Here is an 18623-nt window from a genome sequence, read left to right as displayed (position 1 = left end):
TCTCCACAACCCTCCTTGACATTCTTTATTCTTTTTGGGAGAATCCCCATACCTTCCTCTGTGGTCCTCCATTCTCTACAGCTATTTGTAGTAGTGCGCTCTAGTGTATGCATGTCACGTAGGCCACGTGACGTGCCACGCCCGCGCAAGGCTACGCAGGCTGCGTAAGTGTTTGGCGCGCATAACCGTTAATCGGCAGTTGAGGAGCGGCACTCTTCAAGGGTAGACGTGTTTTAATAAAGAAGGTTAAACACTACCAGATTGCAGCGTCATCATTGCTGGGGAATCGATAACATTACAATGGCGACGAGGATGGGATGCTCTATCCCTACCCCGCAGTGAACCAAGACGACAACCAAGCAATTACCCTGAAGAGTGCGGCAGGGCCGAACAACCCTAAGCCCCCCCAGAGGTCGGAACGGCGGGAAGTCGAGGAAGGCACACAGAGCAGTGAGCCAACGAGGTAGCGTCCATTGGTCAAGGAACGCACTGGATACTTGATAAAGAGCGAGGGGGCTGACACAGGTGGTCCCCAGAACCACGCATACAAAGCAGAACGAGATAGTGCGCCAGGAAGCCCCAAGGGCCAAATGAGCCACCAGCCCACGATCAAGAGCGAAAGAATGAGCGTTCAAACAGGATATGCGACAGCGCCGGTGCAATTCCTGCCCAGGCCGGGAGAGCCGTTGATGAAGTGGGAGGATTGGAGAGAGTACATTGACAACTTCTTTGGCGTGCTAGAGGACGAGAGCGAAGAGCCATTCAAACCATCGAGGAAAAAACGCATCCTGCTGTTGAACCTAGGCCCGGAAGGGTTGAGAGTGTATAAAAGCCTGGTCCCGAAGCAAAGGAACAGCACGGACAATGACGTGTACGCTCACGCAGTCGAGGACCTGAACGAACACATTAGACCAGCGGTGTGTGTGTCCGTGGACAGGTTCAATTTTCAACAAAGAAAGCAGCGCCCAGGAGAGACGGTAGAGGAGTACGTGGCAGCGCTTAAACGGCTGGCGGCCACGTGCAAGTACGACAACTGGAAGGAGGAGTTCATAAAGGACCAAGTGGTAATGCACACCACGTGCACCTCCGTGCAAGATAAGTTGTGGGCCAGCGGAGAAACCACCCTGAAGGACGTGATGGTCATCGTCAAAAGGGCAGAGCTGGCGAGGAGGTGTGCGGATGCCACAAAGAAAGAGACGGCGTCCAGCGCCAAGGTGAACAAGGTAGATGAGGACGAGCCCCGTAAGGACCACTCGACGAAAAAGACAACAGAAAAGAGTGGCGCCAAGTGGAGCAGTAATGGCGGACCTCCAGGAAGGCAACTGGACGCACGAGGCGCATGATAAAAAATGTCCGGCGTTTCGTGCCAAATGCATGTACTGTGGAATAATCGGACACTTTGAGAAGGTGTGCAGAAAGAAGGCCTCCAAGAGCACGGTGAGATTCATCAGCCAGGACAGCGACACGCAGGAAGAGACACCGGAGGAGGAGGTAGCCACGGTGCTGGGCATATACGACCAGGTGCTGGGTGCGGACGGACAAGTAATGAATGTGGATGGGAAAAGATCTATGAAGCCGGTGTTGGAAATTACCATAGGAGGAATCATGATCAGCGTAATAGCTGACACCGGTTCACCGTATACCATCGTCCAGAGGGCCGTGTGGGAGGAGAAGTTCGCACCACGACTAGGCCCGGAAATGGTTAGACATCCGCCCAGTCACGTACAACGGGGACCGCATATCAATGGCCGGATTCCGACCACTGAAGTTTGAGTTCCGGGGCCGATCGGCCTGCTGCAAGCTCTACGTATCAGAAAAGGGACCTTCCGTGCTGGGGTGGCTGGACCAGGGTGACCTGGGCATCAAGTTGGATCCTGGGGGTGTGGAGCAGATCTTACTAACGGAACATGAATCGTGGCCTGACCAAGACAGATGGAGGAAGACATTCCCCAAGGTATTTGGAGGCACGGTGGGGAAACTAGAGAAATTTGCACATAAGATCATCCTGAAAGACAAGGCAGTACCTGTGGCTCACTGGGCCAGGAACATTCCCATCGCAGTGCGAGAGGCGGTGCAAGAGGAGCTCCAAGAGCTGGAGAAGAAAGGGATCATTCAGCCCATCACATGTGCGGAATGGCTGGCGCCACTGGTGGTGGTTAATGATTTGATTTGATTCGATTTATCCATTTGTAAAGCGCGCGAATGCCCAAAGGCGTCTTGGCGCTGTGATTTACCTCTGACTCTTGAAGATGTTGATTAGGGATATGCTGAGAAAAGCCACGTTTTAACTTCCTTTCTGAATGATTTCAATGATGGACTGTTTTTTATATCTAGCGGTAGTTGGTTCCAGATTCTTGCCGTGTGTACCAGGAAACTTCTTCCGCCCCAGTTTGCTCTCTTGAATCTTGGTACCGTGATTGTTTTCTTTTGGCTGGATCTGAGAGGTCTATTTGGGTCATATAGTTTTAAATGGGTTTTTAGAAATTGTGATCCAGTTCCATTGATTGCTTTATATGCTAAGCATAATGTTTTGAATTGTATCCTCTTTTCGATTGGTAGCCACTGTAGATTTCTAAGTTTATGGCTGATTCTTTCACATTTTGGTATCCCTAGTATCAGCCTGGCTGCTGCATTCTGAAGACGTTGGAGTTTGATTAGGATTTTCTTCCTGGCTCCAGCATATAGGCCGTTCCCGTAGTCCAGTCTGGACAAGGCTAATGCTGTCACCACTGTCTTACGTGAATCATGTGGTAGGTAGGGTAGGATTTTCTTAATCATTTTTAGAATGTACCACAGTGATGATGCCAGTTTATTCGCTTGGGCATCAAAGGAGAGATTAGTATCTAGAGTGATTCCCAGATTTTTCACCTTTTCTGTTGTTTCGGGACATCCTCCTAGTTCTTTTACCACCCACCATGAGTGGGACCATATTTTTGTGTCCCCTCCTAGTATCATGACCTCACTTTTGTCCCCGTTTAGTTTTAGACAATTTGTTCTCATCCATTGGCTGATTTGTACCATGCAGATTTGAAATTTTTCTGCTGTGTTCTCTACATCTTCATTTATTGAGACCCAATAAGAAGCCCAACAGGAAGGTCCGGTTGTGCGTGGACCTCAGGGAGCTTAACAAGAACATTGTAGTAGAAAGATTTCCCCTGCCAAGAATAGAGGAGATGCTGGCCAGCACCCGGGGCATCAAATGGTACTCTACCATCGATCTGACTTCCGCCTACCACCAAATTGCCCTGCATCCGGAGAGCCGCCACCTAACATCGTTTATCACCCCGTTTGGGTGTTACCAGTTTCTCCGCATGCCATTCGGGCTGGCTTCTGCAGCGGCAGTCTTCCAAAAATTGATGCACCAGCTCTTCCAAAATAGCACGGGCGTCCAGTACTTTCAGGACGACATCCTGATAATGGGCCGAGACAAGCTGGACCATGACGCAAAACTGGGGAAGGTGCTACGGATATTGGAAGGGAAAGGTAAGACTGACCCGTAGTGGCAGGGTGGTGGTTAGACCAGCAAAATTTAGAGACTATGAACTGAACTGTGGACAATGAGAAACTGTCTCCATGTTGGGAAAAAAGGGGAGATATGTAGTAGCGCGCTCTAGTGTATGCATGTCACGTAGGCCACGTGACGTGCCGCGCCCGCGCAAGGCTACGCAGGCTGCGTAAGTGTTTGGCGCGCATAACCGTTAATCGGCAGTTGAGGCGCGGCGCTCTTCAAGGGTAGACGTGTTTTAATAAAGAAGGTTAAACACTACCAGATTGCAGCGTCATCATTGCTGGGGAATCGATAACATTACACTATTTTCCAATTTAACTCATCTTCACACACATATTGCCTAATTGGTGGTGTTTATTTCTCCATGTGTTTCTACCCCACACACTCATCTGCTCTGGCAGCCCCGGTCTTGCATTTTCCTCCCCTTCGTCCCCTTCCTTCGTCAGCTCACCTGTACTATGACTCTCCAACAGGTACCTGCTGGCCTCGTTTAATATGATGGGCGTCTTTGAATGCTTGCTTTACAGCTGAGGGCACTTTTTGATCGAACCTTTTGAAACTGTTTTCGAATGCCACGACTTTCCTACTGTTTTTTTTGTAGCACGTCCTATTTTTCTACAGACACCAAAGTTTACTTATCTTTCGTGGCAATTACATAGTAGTAGTTATCTTAACATCATCCTAAATGGATGCTGCCTCCAGATATAAGCATAGTAGGTACACTATAGAAACCTTATCTAGCATATGACAACCTTATTTCGTTTTTAATCAGCGGGCTCAGGAGAACATCACTTTTATGCGATTTAGTCTTTATTACTTCCTTTTTAAAGAATTCAATGGGGCATGGAAATTATAGGGCTACATTGACAAGCCATGTTGGATGTTTAAGTCTGCTAAAGAGTACATTGAACACATAATGTGCCTGTGACCAGCCCTTAGAAGCGCAGAAAAAATATTTTACCCAATGTTCGACGCAGAGGGCATGAGAACAATATCAAAGGCAGTATTATTTTGCTTTAAATGCATTACTGTAAAAGTGGTGGGTAACCTTGTAAAATGCTTGAGTCGGGCTGTCAAGTTCTGGGAGGAAAAAACTTCACATTTATTTTAATGTGCGTCGATTTGATTTTTAACGTGTTTTTTAATCTAATATTTTGCGAAGTGCTGTATGTAAAATAATTATTGTACACAGTTTTATGTACATTTTAAACAATAAAGTATTACTCCTATTCTAAATAGTAGCTTAGTTCAACTTCATCTCCTTCTATACCCTTTATTTCTCGCTCAAGTAATAATCTCAGTGACTTCTTTCACAATGTCAGGATACTGTCAGTACAATAACCAAGTTTGACCTGCCAGTTTATCATATACTACTGCTGCTCTGTTCACTCTTTTATGCACAACAGTACATTGCTTCATCTATTTGCCTATTCCTAATTTTATATACACTTACTGATGCATTTTCAAAATATCTGTACCTCAACATTCATTTTTATTTATAGGTACAGTTACTAAATCTTTACATTTGCTATGAAATATTCCCTATATAGTTCTTAGAGCTCAATAGAAAACATAATTGAATGTGCACCTACTTCACGTTTATTGAAGTGTTATAAATTTAATGGGGCATATTTATGAGAATTGTCATGCAGTGCAGTGAAGCAAGTCACCTTGTTGTGCCGCTCTGCATGACAGGGAAAGGGCAGTAATGTGCCGTATTTAAAAGAATATGGCGCATTCCTGCCTTTACCCCTGTGCTGGCACCGTTTTGGATGCCTAGCACCAACGCAGGCACCCTTGCACCATGGTGCAAGGGTGCCTGTGTTGCATGCAGGATTATTTTTGCACAGAAAGGGTCAACTTCCTGCACAAAAACAATCATGAGATGTATATTTCTCGATCTGTGAGTGCTGCAGAATGCAGCACACATAAAAGAGGACGTAATGAGGAGAAATAAAGATATTTCTCCTTGCTACATCTCTCCTGGGAAGGATTATCTTTTTGACAAATATTCAGGTTTACCAGTTCTGGTAAATCTGGAAATGTATCAAAAACCATGGGAATTGAGTAGGAATACCCATGCAACACCCATGGAATGCCTCCCCAGCACAGAGTAAGGGAACGGAGTGATTTGCGCTGCGTTACTTTACTTTAGATTTATGAAGCCACTCAGGGCCACCCAAAGTGGCCTTGTGCGGCTTCATAAATCTAATTTTACAGTTGTGTCGTACATGTACCACACTCTATCGTGCAAACCCAATGCAACTGGGGTCATAAATATGTTCCTTTGGGACATGTTTATCACCCGGTTTGTGTCGCGTTTGCACCATGCAATGTGATACATGCGTGACACAAACCGTAAGTGAGATTTTACTCTGCCCATGCGTTGCCTTACTTGCACCATGGAGGCCTTCAGTGGGTGTTGCATGCGTGTTCCAAAGTAACATCAATGGATTTTGATGCATTCCCAAATTTACCAGAAGTAGTATACCTGGGAATGCGCAAAACAACTATGCCTCCCTGGCATCTTTATTTCTCCTCATTTCTGTCTCTTTTCATGTGTGCTGTATTCTGCACAACACATAGAAAGAGGAAAATGCCTCAGGAGATTGTTTTTGGGCAGGAAGATGTCCCTTCCTGCACACAAAAAATCCACCTTATGACGCAGGCACCTTTTCACCATGTTGCAGGGGAGCCTGTGTTGGCCTAGGGAGGAAAAATGGGGCCAGCCTCAGGGGAAGAGGTAGGAATGCACTGTTTTCTTTTAAATACAGCGCATTCCTGCCCTTTCGCTGCCACTTAATGCAGCACAGCAAGGTGACTTGCTCTGCCTCACTGCGTAACAATCTCATAAATCTGGCCCTATGTGTTTAAACACATCAATACCTGTATTCCAACCCTTAAGATGGATGGTGCAGCTCTTTTTTCCTCAGTTTCCATTGCAGAGCATGAAGAGGAACATCATTACCAAGGATTGCCAATTTGTGTTTGATACTAGACACCATTTCCATGAGAGAGAACAAGGTTTTTGTAGGATCAGAGATACAAGCACAGATGTTTGGTGGATTTCACCAACAAAGAAGGCTCTATGCACTTATAGTGATAATAATGCTGGTATTTTGTGGTGTAATGGCATATGGGTTAATTATGGATATGACTAGCCCTGTACATTTCAGGTAAAATCAGATATTCCAGTTAGTAGTTCAGTTCTTGTGGAAATAAACCCTTTCACCCAGCCCCTCTGAGACAGGGTAGGTTAATAGTAAAGATAGTGAATGCTAAAACCAAGCTGCTTAGACCAAACGTCTTGCTTTAAAAGAGTTATCTGGCTACTGAGTCGGATATTCCAGTAATTGACATGAAATTGAAACTTTAGATGCAATCTACCACAAGAACTCAGCTCCGACCGATTTAGGTCTGGCTTGGCAGTGCAGCTGTTTGTATGCCCATTGTTACAAGTGTCTAGTAATATACATAGATCAGAACTTTGGCTCTTCCAAGAGGCGTTTTTTCTCTCACCTCATGCTATTGGCTGCTTGGTGTATCATGCCACCTTCTGGAGGACCTTTAATTGGAATGCATGAGGGACTACTTTACATCTGAAAAGTGTACTCAAACATGTCACTGTTCATCACATTCAGTGTAATTAATCTCATAATAACTGCACATACAGAAAGCCAAACGTTTGGCTATTTTTCCAACATTGGCAACAATGGGCTACATGTAATGTACTCTACAGCATTTGTGTCTGTAATGCATGCAAACAGCATTTATGAATGACTGTGTTAATATGAGTCAGCCTATTAAAATAAATCTGATCTGTTGCCTTTACGAATATCTTCTCTGCTAGATTCTACATTGCTATTAAAATCCGAAGGAAGGATCTTTGCACATACCCACTCGGAAGACCTTTTTCAAAACAATCCCGCGTGTTAGATATACATGTGCAATCAACTAAAGATGGACAAAGTTGAACACATTATGCCATTAAAATACTGCTTCTGTGCATTAGGATTGAACAAAATTGAAGCAGATAAGCACCTACTCATTAGTTCTTTTCATGTTATTTTTCACACATATTCCTTTGTTTCGTTGCTGCAGGTTTATTGCCCTGAGTCTTACCTTAGAATGCTACAGTGTACTAATCTGAATCTTCCATTTACAATGTTAACTTCATTAGCAGCTACCAGCACCTTCTAAAGTGCGTTCTATTATCCGCCTGATTACTATGGAAGCAGCAATTAGTGCTTAGAAGGTCGATAACAGAACTCCTGGAGTGGGGATCAAAGTTCTAGGTCAGCGGAATCACGCGTTGATAAGGATCAGGCGCCTTAACTCTCAGGAGAGAAGACTCATCTCAGAAGTGGACCTTGCATGAGGTCAAAACATCCAATTGTTTACAATGTTAACTTCATTAGCAGCTACCAGCACCTTCTAAAGTGTGTTCTATTATCCGCCTGATTACTATGGAAGCAGCAATTAGTGCTTAGAAGGTCGATAACAGAACTCCTGGAGTGGGGATCAAAGTTCTAGGTCAGCGGAATCGCGCGTTGATAAGGATCGGGCGCCTTAACTCTAAGGAGAGCAGACTCATCTCGGAAGTGGACCTTGCATGAGGTCAAAACATCCAATTGCATCATGATCTTTTATGTACTAATTCAGCACTTCATCACCACCCCCTTTTCTGAATCGTTTTTGGCCACTATAGGTGTGGCAGGGTATACTCAGACATGAGTCCCTTTCTCACTGCACCATCAGGATTCAAGCAAGCCGGGCCGACGACGGCTGAAATGCCAGAAACCGGTCCCCGGAAGCTTGTCTCCTTTCCGGTGAAGAATTGGCTTGGTAGTTTGGTCTGCCCTGTTCCCATGATGCACTGGGCCAGGGACAGACTGATTTGCATATAGCCAGGTTCCGAGCTGGGATGGTGCAGTGAGCTAAATAATGGTGATGGATCAAGCCCTGATCTTTGGACTGGGTAAGAGTGGTCTGCTTAATTCAGACACTCTGTTCATCACCCCCCCCCCTTTTCTGAATCGTTTTTGGCCACTATAGGTGTGGCAGGGTATACTCAGACATGAGTCCCTTGCTCACTGCACCATCAGGATTCAAGCAAGCCGGGCCGACGACGGCTGAAATGCCAGAAACCGGTCCCCGGAAGCTTGTCTCCTTTCCGGTGAAGAATTGGCTTGGTAGTTTGGTCTGCCCTGTTCCCATGATGCACTGGGCCAGGGACAGACTGATTTGCATATAGCCAGGTTCCGAGCTGGGATGGTGCAGTGAGCTAAATAACGGTGATGGATCAAGCCCTGATCTTTGGACTGGGTAAGAGTGGTCTGCTTAATTCAGACACTCTGTTCATCACCACCCCCTTTTCTGAATCTTAACTCTAAGGAGAGCAGACTCATCTCGGAAGTGGACCTTGCATGAGGTCAAAACATCCAATTGCAGGTAGGACTGCATGAAGATCATGATCTTTTATGTACTTATTCAGCACTGTAGGGAAGGATTTTCCTCAAATTTGCCAGTTGTCTTGACACCCACTGAACCATTTAGGCACTATATACAACTGCTAATTCATTTATGTTGCCAGAAGCCGCAGTGACAGCAAATTCGCTAGTCACCCCTTTGGCATTTTCACGGCTAAAAGACAGAAACTGAACCCTTTACTAAACCCTCTACTGCTCTTCATATTTCTTGACATGTCTAAGCTGATATGCTTCTCCTTTGCTTCTGTGTCATGGTGCTTGGTTGGCCAATGTTCTCAGATACAGGGAACCTCAAGAAGCAATTCACCTTCCAGTTATTCCACCTCAGTGCTGTTTGTGACCACACCAGCACTCTAGGCATTGCCATCTCAGAGAACAGCCGTCAAAACAGCAAGAACCCGGAAAGTCCCTGCAAAGCAGCATAATCTAGTCACCATGTTACACGACAAGCTGTATGAGGGCAGACACATTGTTACAAAATTGCAAAGAAATCACACTTGTAAGTTTGTTTGAGATGGGTGGGATAAGGAGTTGCTGTGTGCTGTATATGCATATTGGTGGTGTGTATAAAGTACAAACCTAGCTAGAAAAGAACTGAGTTCTGGGCAGAGGTGGATGTGTTCTGAGTACAGAAAATGGTTTTCAATAAAGAATACTGAGGGCCTCATTTATGAGTATTTGACGTGGGGCAGCTCCACAAGCAATGTTGCTGCGCTGCCCAACATCAAAACAAAAGGGCAGGAATGCGCCATATTTATGAGAAACCGCAAATTCCTGTTCTTTTCCTCTGTGCCGGTGCACAGTGGGCTGGCATGCGCCAACATAGGTACCCTTGCACCATGGTTCAAAGGTGCCTGCATTTCAGGGCTACATTTCAGTGCTGATTGTATATTTGCAGGAAGTGATACCTTCCTGCGACTTCCTCTTTCTATGTGTGCTGCAGAGAATGCAGCACACATAGAAAAAGGGAAAAACAAGGTGAAATGAAATCATTTCTCCTCGTTGCACCTCCCTAACGCCACCCCTGGGGTGCCGTTAGATTCTGAGTCGTTCCAAGGTTTACGATTTCTCGTAAATCTGGTAATACTTCGGATTCCCTAGGTGAACACCCACCGCAACGCCGATGGACCGCCCCTTTCATGCAGGGCTCTGCATGAAAGGGGCACATATTTACAAGGCCATGTAAAGCCACAAAAAGCGGCTTTACGTGGCCTTGTAAATATGCCGCTGCATGAGAACGTCAAAAAAGTGACGTTCTGGCTGCAAAAAAGTGGTAGGAGGGTGGATGCATGAAGGATGAATATGGTTACAGATGGAATTGAACGAAACAGGCAAGTAAAGAAGGGAGAACGAGAGGTAATCATTTGACATAGGGATTAGACGGATAAAGTATTTTGCCTGAGAGCTAATCAAGAAACTACATTACATAATAACTTTACAACCAATAGTAACATGACTTTTGGGCCATGGGACTGAAAACCATCTCAGTGGTCAAGATGTGTAACTGATTGTATGTCACAAAATCAACTACAGAAAAATTGTGCTACAAGAATATCGTAGCAAAAATATTGACAACCAAAATATCCTTGTTAGACATCATGTATTGGTAAAAATAGCTTTACAATTCTTAACTCCTCATCTACATACCCTGAAGATATTTAATGTCAAGGGACACATGTGTGGAGTTAAGTACAGGAAATCTTTACTCATGCATTAATACTTGTCTATAATTGGGTCATCCTTATTCTTGCTGTGGTATTTTTGTAGCACAATATTTAAAGTGGATATTCTTGTCAGAAGCTTAGCAAGGGTGCCATGGGCCCTGGAACAAGCTAGGAAAATGACTTATTTGACTGCTGTTGTGTAGTAAATAGCAATTATTAGTCTCCAATAGGCCTCTTGGGGCTCTGAGCCCTGATGCCACTGCACCTGCCGCTACAGTGGCAGGAACAAGCCGGATTCAAGCATCATAAAAAGAGGGTCATGTGCAGTGGATTATGAATGATGCAATATACTGTGCTTTCACCCTCTGAGCATATATTTGCACATGCTAACCATCTAAGTTGCCCTATTATATAGCTCCCACTTGATGTGACCCTTTCTGTGGAGAAGTGTGGCTCAATGGTTAGAGCGGCAGACCCTGATGCAGAGGTCTAGCCCGGGACCAGGGTTCAATTCCCCGCCTGGGCGGGTCTTGGGCTCAAAAATTCCACGGACCTGATAATTCTCTTCTCCGTGCCTATTCCAATCATTGAGTCCCACTCTGCAACTCTGGGCAATAGCTTGCTTAATCTCCACAACGGCCCCCACAATGCTAAGGATCCTGGCCTCCACCTTGGGGGTGCCCAGGAGTGGACGCCACACAAGGAAAACCAGGATGGGTTCCACAGCGGTATTCGTACAAGCGCCTTGAGACCCTTGCGGGTGAGTAGTGCGCTATACAAGTATCAATTTCTTGGCGCGTTCAGAACATTGCACTGATTGCCCTGCGCTGTTGGGTCCTCGCAGCTTGATACAGTCCCTTTTATTCCACTACTGCATATTCATAAATCTTTACCTTACATTAGCCCATGCTTTGTTGTCATCAATTAGTGATAAAACTATAGACCGTTCATATCAAATTAAGGCTCATTTTATAATCGAAAATACGTTGAAACTCGAGCCAATAAATAAGATGGCCTAACCACCAGCAGCATAAAATTCGTATAAAGTTGTATGAAAAAGTGTTTGTTTTTCAAATAATTGCATAAACTGGTTTATCGATAGGGGACTCGGTATACACGTCGGTATTTTTTCAAGTAGCAAAATAAATCATGCATGCTGGTAGTGCTTTGAATAAGACGCTCACTTTTCTAAGCGCTTACCATAAACCACTGCGGCATGGGGCATTACTAAATTATGAGTCTGTTCTCGCTGGAAAAATTTACATTGCGCCCCTCTGGCACTGCTTATCTATTCCTTACTCTGCAAACATTAAAACACTGGCATATCACAAGTGCAAAATACTGCAAATTAACATTATTTAGCACCGTTCAGAATCAGGCTAATGGTATGATGATTTTCGAAAGGTTATTATCATTTAACACAATTAACAGGGTTAGAGGATAAAGAGATCCGAAGATCTCAATATGATAATCAGAGTTGTCACCACTCGGAGCATTAGTATGCCGGCGCTGCAGTGTTTATCTCTGTGGTACCGGGAGGGAAACAAAATGAAGGCGCGCGGGCACGTGCTTGGTGGAAACGAGCTAACAGCACGATCCAGACTGAGAATGAACTCATATGCCGGTGTACTGAAAAGCGTGCACGTGCTTGGGCCACTCTTTAGCCCTCTGTATCATTTCTATTGTAAGCCTCTTTTCGGTTGCAGATAAATGGGCCAACACCGCAGACTAGCAAGGATACTATGTGCAGGGCTTTGAGTGGGCAGAAAAACCTGTGTGTGTGTAATTTGGGGGGGTTCTCATAGGGGCGTGGCCAATGTAATTAAGGGCGCAGTTTGAAAATACATAAACTAAAAATCTGTGCTTAGCATAGTGTGCCGCCCGACTTGTATTTTGCTGTTTCTGGCATTGCATCCAGATATGATACAACAAGTAACATACTACCTTCAAAAAGTCAGGAATATTGCCTTTGTCAATGGTTGTTATTAATTGCATAAGATAAATAAGCAGCAATTATGTCTTGTATATAATATTGGAACAGATTCCACCTAAAGCCCTGGTGACCTCACAACAATGTTGCTGCTCCTCAGTTTCAAAAAGAGAAGGGAGATTCAGAGAGATAATGACTCTCTTTAAATGATTTCTCTTCCCCTACCACGCTCACCTGGCAGTGGCATGACGTCATGCTGTAACTTCTCCACTAGTAAAAAGTGAACAGTGTGCAGCTGTCACTGCAGTCCGGAAAAAAGACCGCCTGTGCCAGGGCACAAAACCGAGCCCGATAGAGACCCGTTTCCAGGCTCAGCACTGGTGAGACCCGGCCCACTTAAAGCCCTGGCTATGGGCCCTGGTCCAAGTAGGGAAAATGTGGGATAGTAAAATACAGCAATCAAAGTTCAATGTGCCCGGTATCACTGCACCTGATGCGTAGTTCTTCCCTCTTCCTGCTCTGTGGTGCCCCTTGACCACTGCTGGGGGACCCAAGCAACACCCCAAAGGAAATTGTGCAGGAGAGTCTAGGAAACTGTTGTGTCCAGGGTGATACAGTTCTGCAAAGGCCCAGATGAAGGTTTTTCTGATAAGAAACATACTCAGGATTGTGAAAGCCCATCACATGCCAGGACCTACCTCCGAACCGTAATCACTATACTGGAAGGGGCGACGCCTCAAAATGATTCTTAGATAGGACGCGGTTATTATAAACAACTGGTAAAGGAATGTTCTTTTTGCACTGTATATAACGTAACATAGTTTGATTCAGAAAAATTATGTTTCAATATTTATATAGGTGTGAGCAAAAATAGACGTGTCTTGCTTTACTGATAGTCTGACACTTTATGATAGGGTACAAACACGATGTGACTTGTGCGTGAAGCCAGTGTCTAATCTCCTTGACGGTAAGGAGGTCATTCCGAATGTATGGGAGATGTCTTCAATTTAACACGATATTCCAAGCCTATACATAAACACCCACCAAAATGGCGCTGCATTTTTTAAGTACCTTATAAAGTGCGTGCTAGAGTGTATTTGGTGAATGTTAGCACATCTGTCCCAAAATGTCATAATGTTTATCAATAACTTTAACTGCGGGTAGTGAGTCTATATCTTGGTGGATCTGTGAAATAAAATGAAAACAAAGTTCTAAAGCGCACTAATACCAAAAGGCCTCTTGGCGCTAGTACACTACAAGTTCTACAGAGCCTCGTACCGAGAAGGAAAAGCAGAAAACAACAAATTAACTCGCAAAGAGACAGCTTTACCGAAATGATTTTGACCTATTAACCAGATGACTACCTACCCATATTCACACTAACCATGCATACTTCATAACAGTAATGGTAGTACAGCTGCATGTTTTTCAGTATCCCTTGCCCTAAAATGTCTTCAATTTGGGACACATTTTGGACGATCGAAAATGAAAATACAAGCTTATCAGGCATTTGTTCTATGAATTGCATGGATTGCCTTAAATTGTACTTAACATACAGTGGTTGATATTTATTCGAAGATATATGAGCTTAAATATCGAAATTGGAGTAACATTAAATACACCTGTAATACGATTTAAAAAAAAATAACGCGCCATCTAATTTTCAATTAATAATACCTCTTCTATCAGGCTTAGAAAAGCCCTTACTTTTACCTTGATTTACGTTTTGAAAACAGTAACTTGTGTTCATCTTCTTATGTTGTTGGGATAACAAGTAAGATTATATTAACAAGATCTTATTACAGAATAGAACAGAATTAATGATCATGTTCCAAGCAGAAATTACAGATGTTTATTAACAAGTCTACAATTTGAGGTGTTTCACATTTTGGAAACTATATTCAATTGGTAGGTTATATGATACAGCTTTGTTTACAATCAGAAGAGGTATTGTGTAAAACCTGAAGGAACTTTCATGGGATTTTTTGGACCTAAATATTATTATTTAAGATTTGCAAAAGGGTACGATGAAACCAGATTGGGCTACTAATGACTCTGGTATTAACACATTAAAATAATATAGTTTTGAATGCGAATAGTTAAGATTATGATGATGTCTCCTGTATCATCTTGCTGCATTTATGTGGAGTTGAAATGTGATGCACAACATTTTTTATAGTTCTGTGCATAAATATTTGCTTGCACTAACACTTTACAGATTTCGTGGTGTACATAAACGGCATTCTTAGTGTGCAGTCTTTATAACTGAATGTGAACAATTTTTGGTTGTTTTTAAAATGAATATTATGTTTTCTTTTACATATTATTTTTAAATAATACATCATTGAAAAAATATTGCTGTATACATTTATTGCAGCCCTGAAGAAGTGCCAAAATGGTGGAACGAAACATGTTGGCTGTCTGAATTGTGACTTTCTTAAAATGTGATTTGCCCTGAAAATAGAATAAAGAGTCTTCAAAATAGAAGTACTGCGTTTTTTGGGACCCCAGGTATCAATGGATTCTGAAAATGTCAATGATATGCTGTGACTGGAATGCAATGCAATTTAATGTCCTAACGTGAGGAATGACAAACAGCAGCAATACCTTCTGTAAATTCTGAAACTGGTGCAAAGATTAATCACAATTTTGGTGCCTGTTAGAGGGTCTAAACCTTATTTCAGGAGTTTATCAAACCACACATTAATTAATCTACCCAGTGCATACAGCAGAATACAAACCCATGCTCTAAGTTGCAAAAGATACCTTACAACCTATCCAATGTGATGTATATACAAAAACTCCAATACATAACATCAAACCGAGGAAATTACATCAAGACGGTACAGGGAGTTTAAAGGGGACTTCCAAAATATGTCAATGCACATAAGAATGAAAGTTTTGCATATCATGCATGCACACCTTCCCTCTGACAGCACCAAGTGAGACAGAGTAGCTAAGCCTCATAACTGTGTGGTACATACTGTCTCGTTTCCTCACACAACTACTGGTGTATGCCAATTGAATGAATAAGGGACTACTACTTGTGAAACGCTAACAGCAACCTCATCGAGCTATCCCTGTGCTAAAATCAATGAGGTAAAAGCAGATCAAACAGATTAGAATGCTTGAGAGAAAAGGCACCTCATAAGGGCTCTTCGGAAGTTCAGATGGATCTGAGAAGCAAATAGATCTGATAACTTATGAAAACGAGACACTGTATGAAGCAGGCAATCTTAAATTAGCCCTGCAGGTCACGAACTTTCTGCCCTCCTTTCAAATGTCCACCAGACATCTGGATGTAAACTATACACCGTGCCAGGTGGTCGATAATATCGCATATCCAACGATGGTATGTAAGTCTGATCAGGCAGGGGGTGTTTATGACAAGTGTACATATGCCTATTAAACCTAGCAATTCTTGGCACACTAGGTGAAGAGAGAAGTGCAATAGGTTTGGGAAGGCACACAAAAAAGGGACTCAGCTGTCAGATATGGAGAGCTCAAAGCAAGTAGAACACCTCACTGGTCAAGACAGTCCACACCGCCTTGGATGGTTCTGTTCCTCCCCCTTCCTCATATATAAACCGATATTTACCCCCGATGAAGAGGTAAGAACCAGAAAATACAGCACTTTGACAACATAATATAAAAATTAGCCTTGGTCGCAGACTGAATTTTAAAGTTTTCACAAATAGTTTGTCGCGTTTGTTTTCTGTTGGTAAATAAATGGAGGACGCAGCACGAAAATAACTCTTTTTTTATGCCATAGAGTGTATATCAAAGAAGACAAATCCTTTTTATCTTTATTATTTGATGGTATCATGTTGAGTTTTGTTTAAGTTCAAAATAATGTGCATTTGACCAGGCGTGTAGCAAAGCTGGGTTGGGCCATAACGCGAGCCAAGGCAATTAGATCCTGTCTCCTGGCTTTGTAGTAAAAAAGGTGACTAATTGGAGTGCTGTACTTCTGTTGGCTATGCTCCTGCATTTGTCACCTAGGAAACACGCTGAACATTGAAGGCCATTATTTAGCCTTATGCTTGAAGGTCATGTTTCATCTTTCAGCCTACATGTTTGCTAAAAGTACCTTCTCCACCTACTTTATTTATACTGTGGCTTTCTCATAGTTTATAATGCACGCCAACATTCCAAGGGCTGTGGGATGTTTTCTTTTACATGGCTGTAAGAAAACGTATTACCCTGTTTGTAGGTCGAGTAAATCCAATGTGTCATCCTGAATACTTTACCACTTTCAGGTCATGCAGCTTTTTGTTCTCATTAGGTTTCTTCATCCAAACACTCCATTACGAAAGGTGTTTGCTTTGCACAGTCTCAAAAGATTTGTGAAGGTCTCCATTTGTAAATTGCAGTGGTCGGGCAGAGGCATTTTTAGTCATAGATTGGTCCTGTCTATCTCTCTGTTGTGTCAATCATGTAAGCTGTTGATATTAGCTTTGGCTGGCGGCATCCTGCCTTGACTGTCAGAGGATTCACTGACATTTGATGTACATGTAGACAAGACAGCTTTATGAAGGGCTTCCCTAGGATCTCTCAGCTACTGAAAACCTATTCTCTAACTTTACAAAATTCAGTTTTTGTATAGACCTATATATTCAGATTTTTTGCGCTAAAATAAGTCATTTTCTTTAAAGAATTTGATGTTAGGCCTCAGCGAAAATATAATTGGTAAGACGATTTTGCAAAATTTGCAAATGTCTCATTTTGAGAAATTTATAAAAATTTCACATCATTCAATTTCCCCCAGCTTTTTCAAGCGAACACGCACATCATCAAAAAAAAAGTGTCATCGGATACTAGTGAGAGACTGGGTCACACAGAAAATGTCTCTCCGAGATTATGGGTCTAATAATGACTTTGGTGGTCCTCCTGTGGCACCGCCACTGGGCCGTCCGCAGGAGGGCTTCCAAGGCCATGGTATGCCTGCCTGCCAGATTCAGAGTTGAATCCAGGTCGGTGGGCAGTGCTGCTGTGGTCTTGCGGCTGTGGTATGTCAGGCTCGTAGGAGAGCCTAACATGCAGACCACCACCATGAGAGCTCCGACTGCACATTCCTGCACAGTGTGGCATGCATGCCACACGGTGCAGGAAGAGGAGTGTAATTCCAGGTGGGCACAACTTGTGCCCCCCTGCATGCACCCCCAGGCCCAGGAGCGCCCTAAGTTGCCTTTCTGCCACAATTTTCATAGTGGGCTCACCACCATTAAATGGGTCCTGTTCAGGCAACTAATAATATGCTCGGCGGTACCGCAGTGGCACCACCAGCATATTACAGCTCATTTCCAGACCACTGGCACAGCTGGATCCTTGATCCCGGTGGATCCGGTGGTCTTGTGGCGGTCTGACCTCCACACTCATAATGCTCGTGCAGGTCTGCAATGTGGCAGTGGTCAGACCGCCGCTACGAGTACAGCGGTCATTTGGACCGCCATACTTGTAATCAGGTCCTGAATATCCTTATGATTTTTTTTTGTATGCCTGTGTTTGCCTTGAAAAGTTACTTGAAATATAAGCAACCTACATTTTTCACTGAAAGTTTAATTTTGCAAAAGTTTCACGTAATACCCCTTCTGTTAAGATGCTTTGCTTACTTTTCCAAGGACATCTCAGTCAATGCTGCTGATCTGCAGGTACTTTTGAACGTGTTATAAATTGAAGTTTAAGTAACATCATGCCACCCACGTCTTTTTGCATGGCCTTGTACATGATTCCTATCTCAGAGCTATCTGGGCTATAGGGCAGCATTTTCCCATTCTGTAGTTGGAAAGCCCATGCCTATAATTGTAAGTCTGGACGTGTCAAACCTCCCTATCTCTCCTTCTCTGAAGTTTCTTTCTGGCTAGTCATACTCTCTCGAGGCCCAGATAAAACTATTAATTCTACCCTGCAGTCTGTCTAGCCATTTCTTCTTAAAACTCAAAAGGACTGTATTAAATAGGAATGTGAATCTGGGCAGGATACTCATCTTGACCAAGTTAGTTCTTCCAACAATGCCCAACCCTTTACACACA

Source organism: Lissotriton vulgaris, chromosome 8 (genome assembly GCF_964263255.1).
Source record: "Lissotriton vulgaris chromosome 8, aLisVul1.2, whole genome shotgun sequence".
NCBI classification, from domain to species: domain Eukaryota; kingdom Metazoa; phylum Chordata; class Amphibia; order Caudata; family Salamandridae; genus Lissotriton; species Lissotriton vulgaris.
This window is presented reverse-complemented; position numbering follows the sequence as displayed.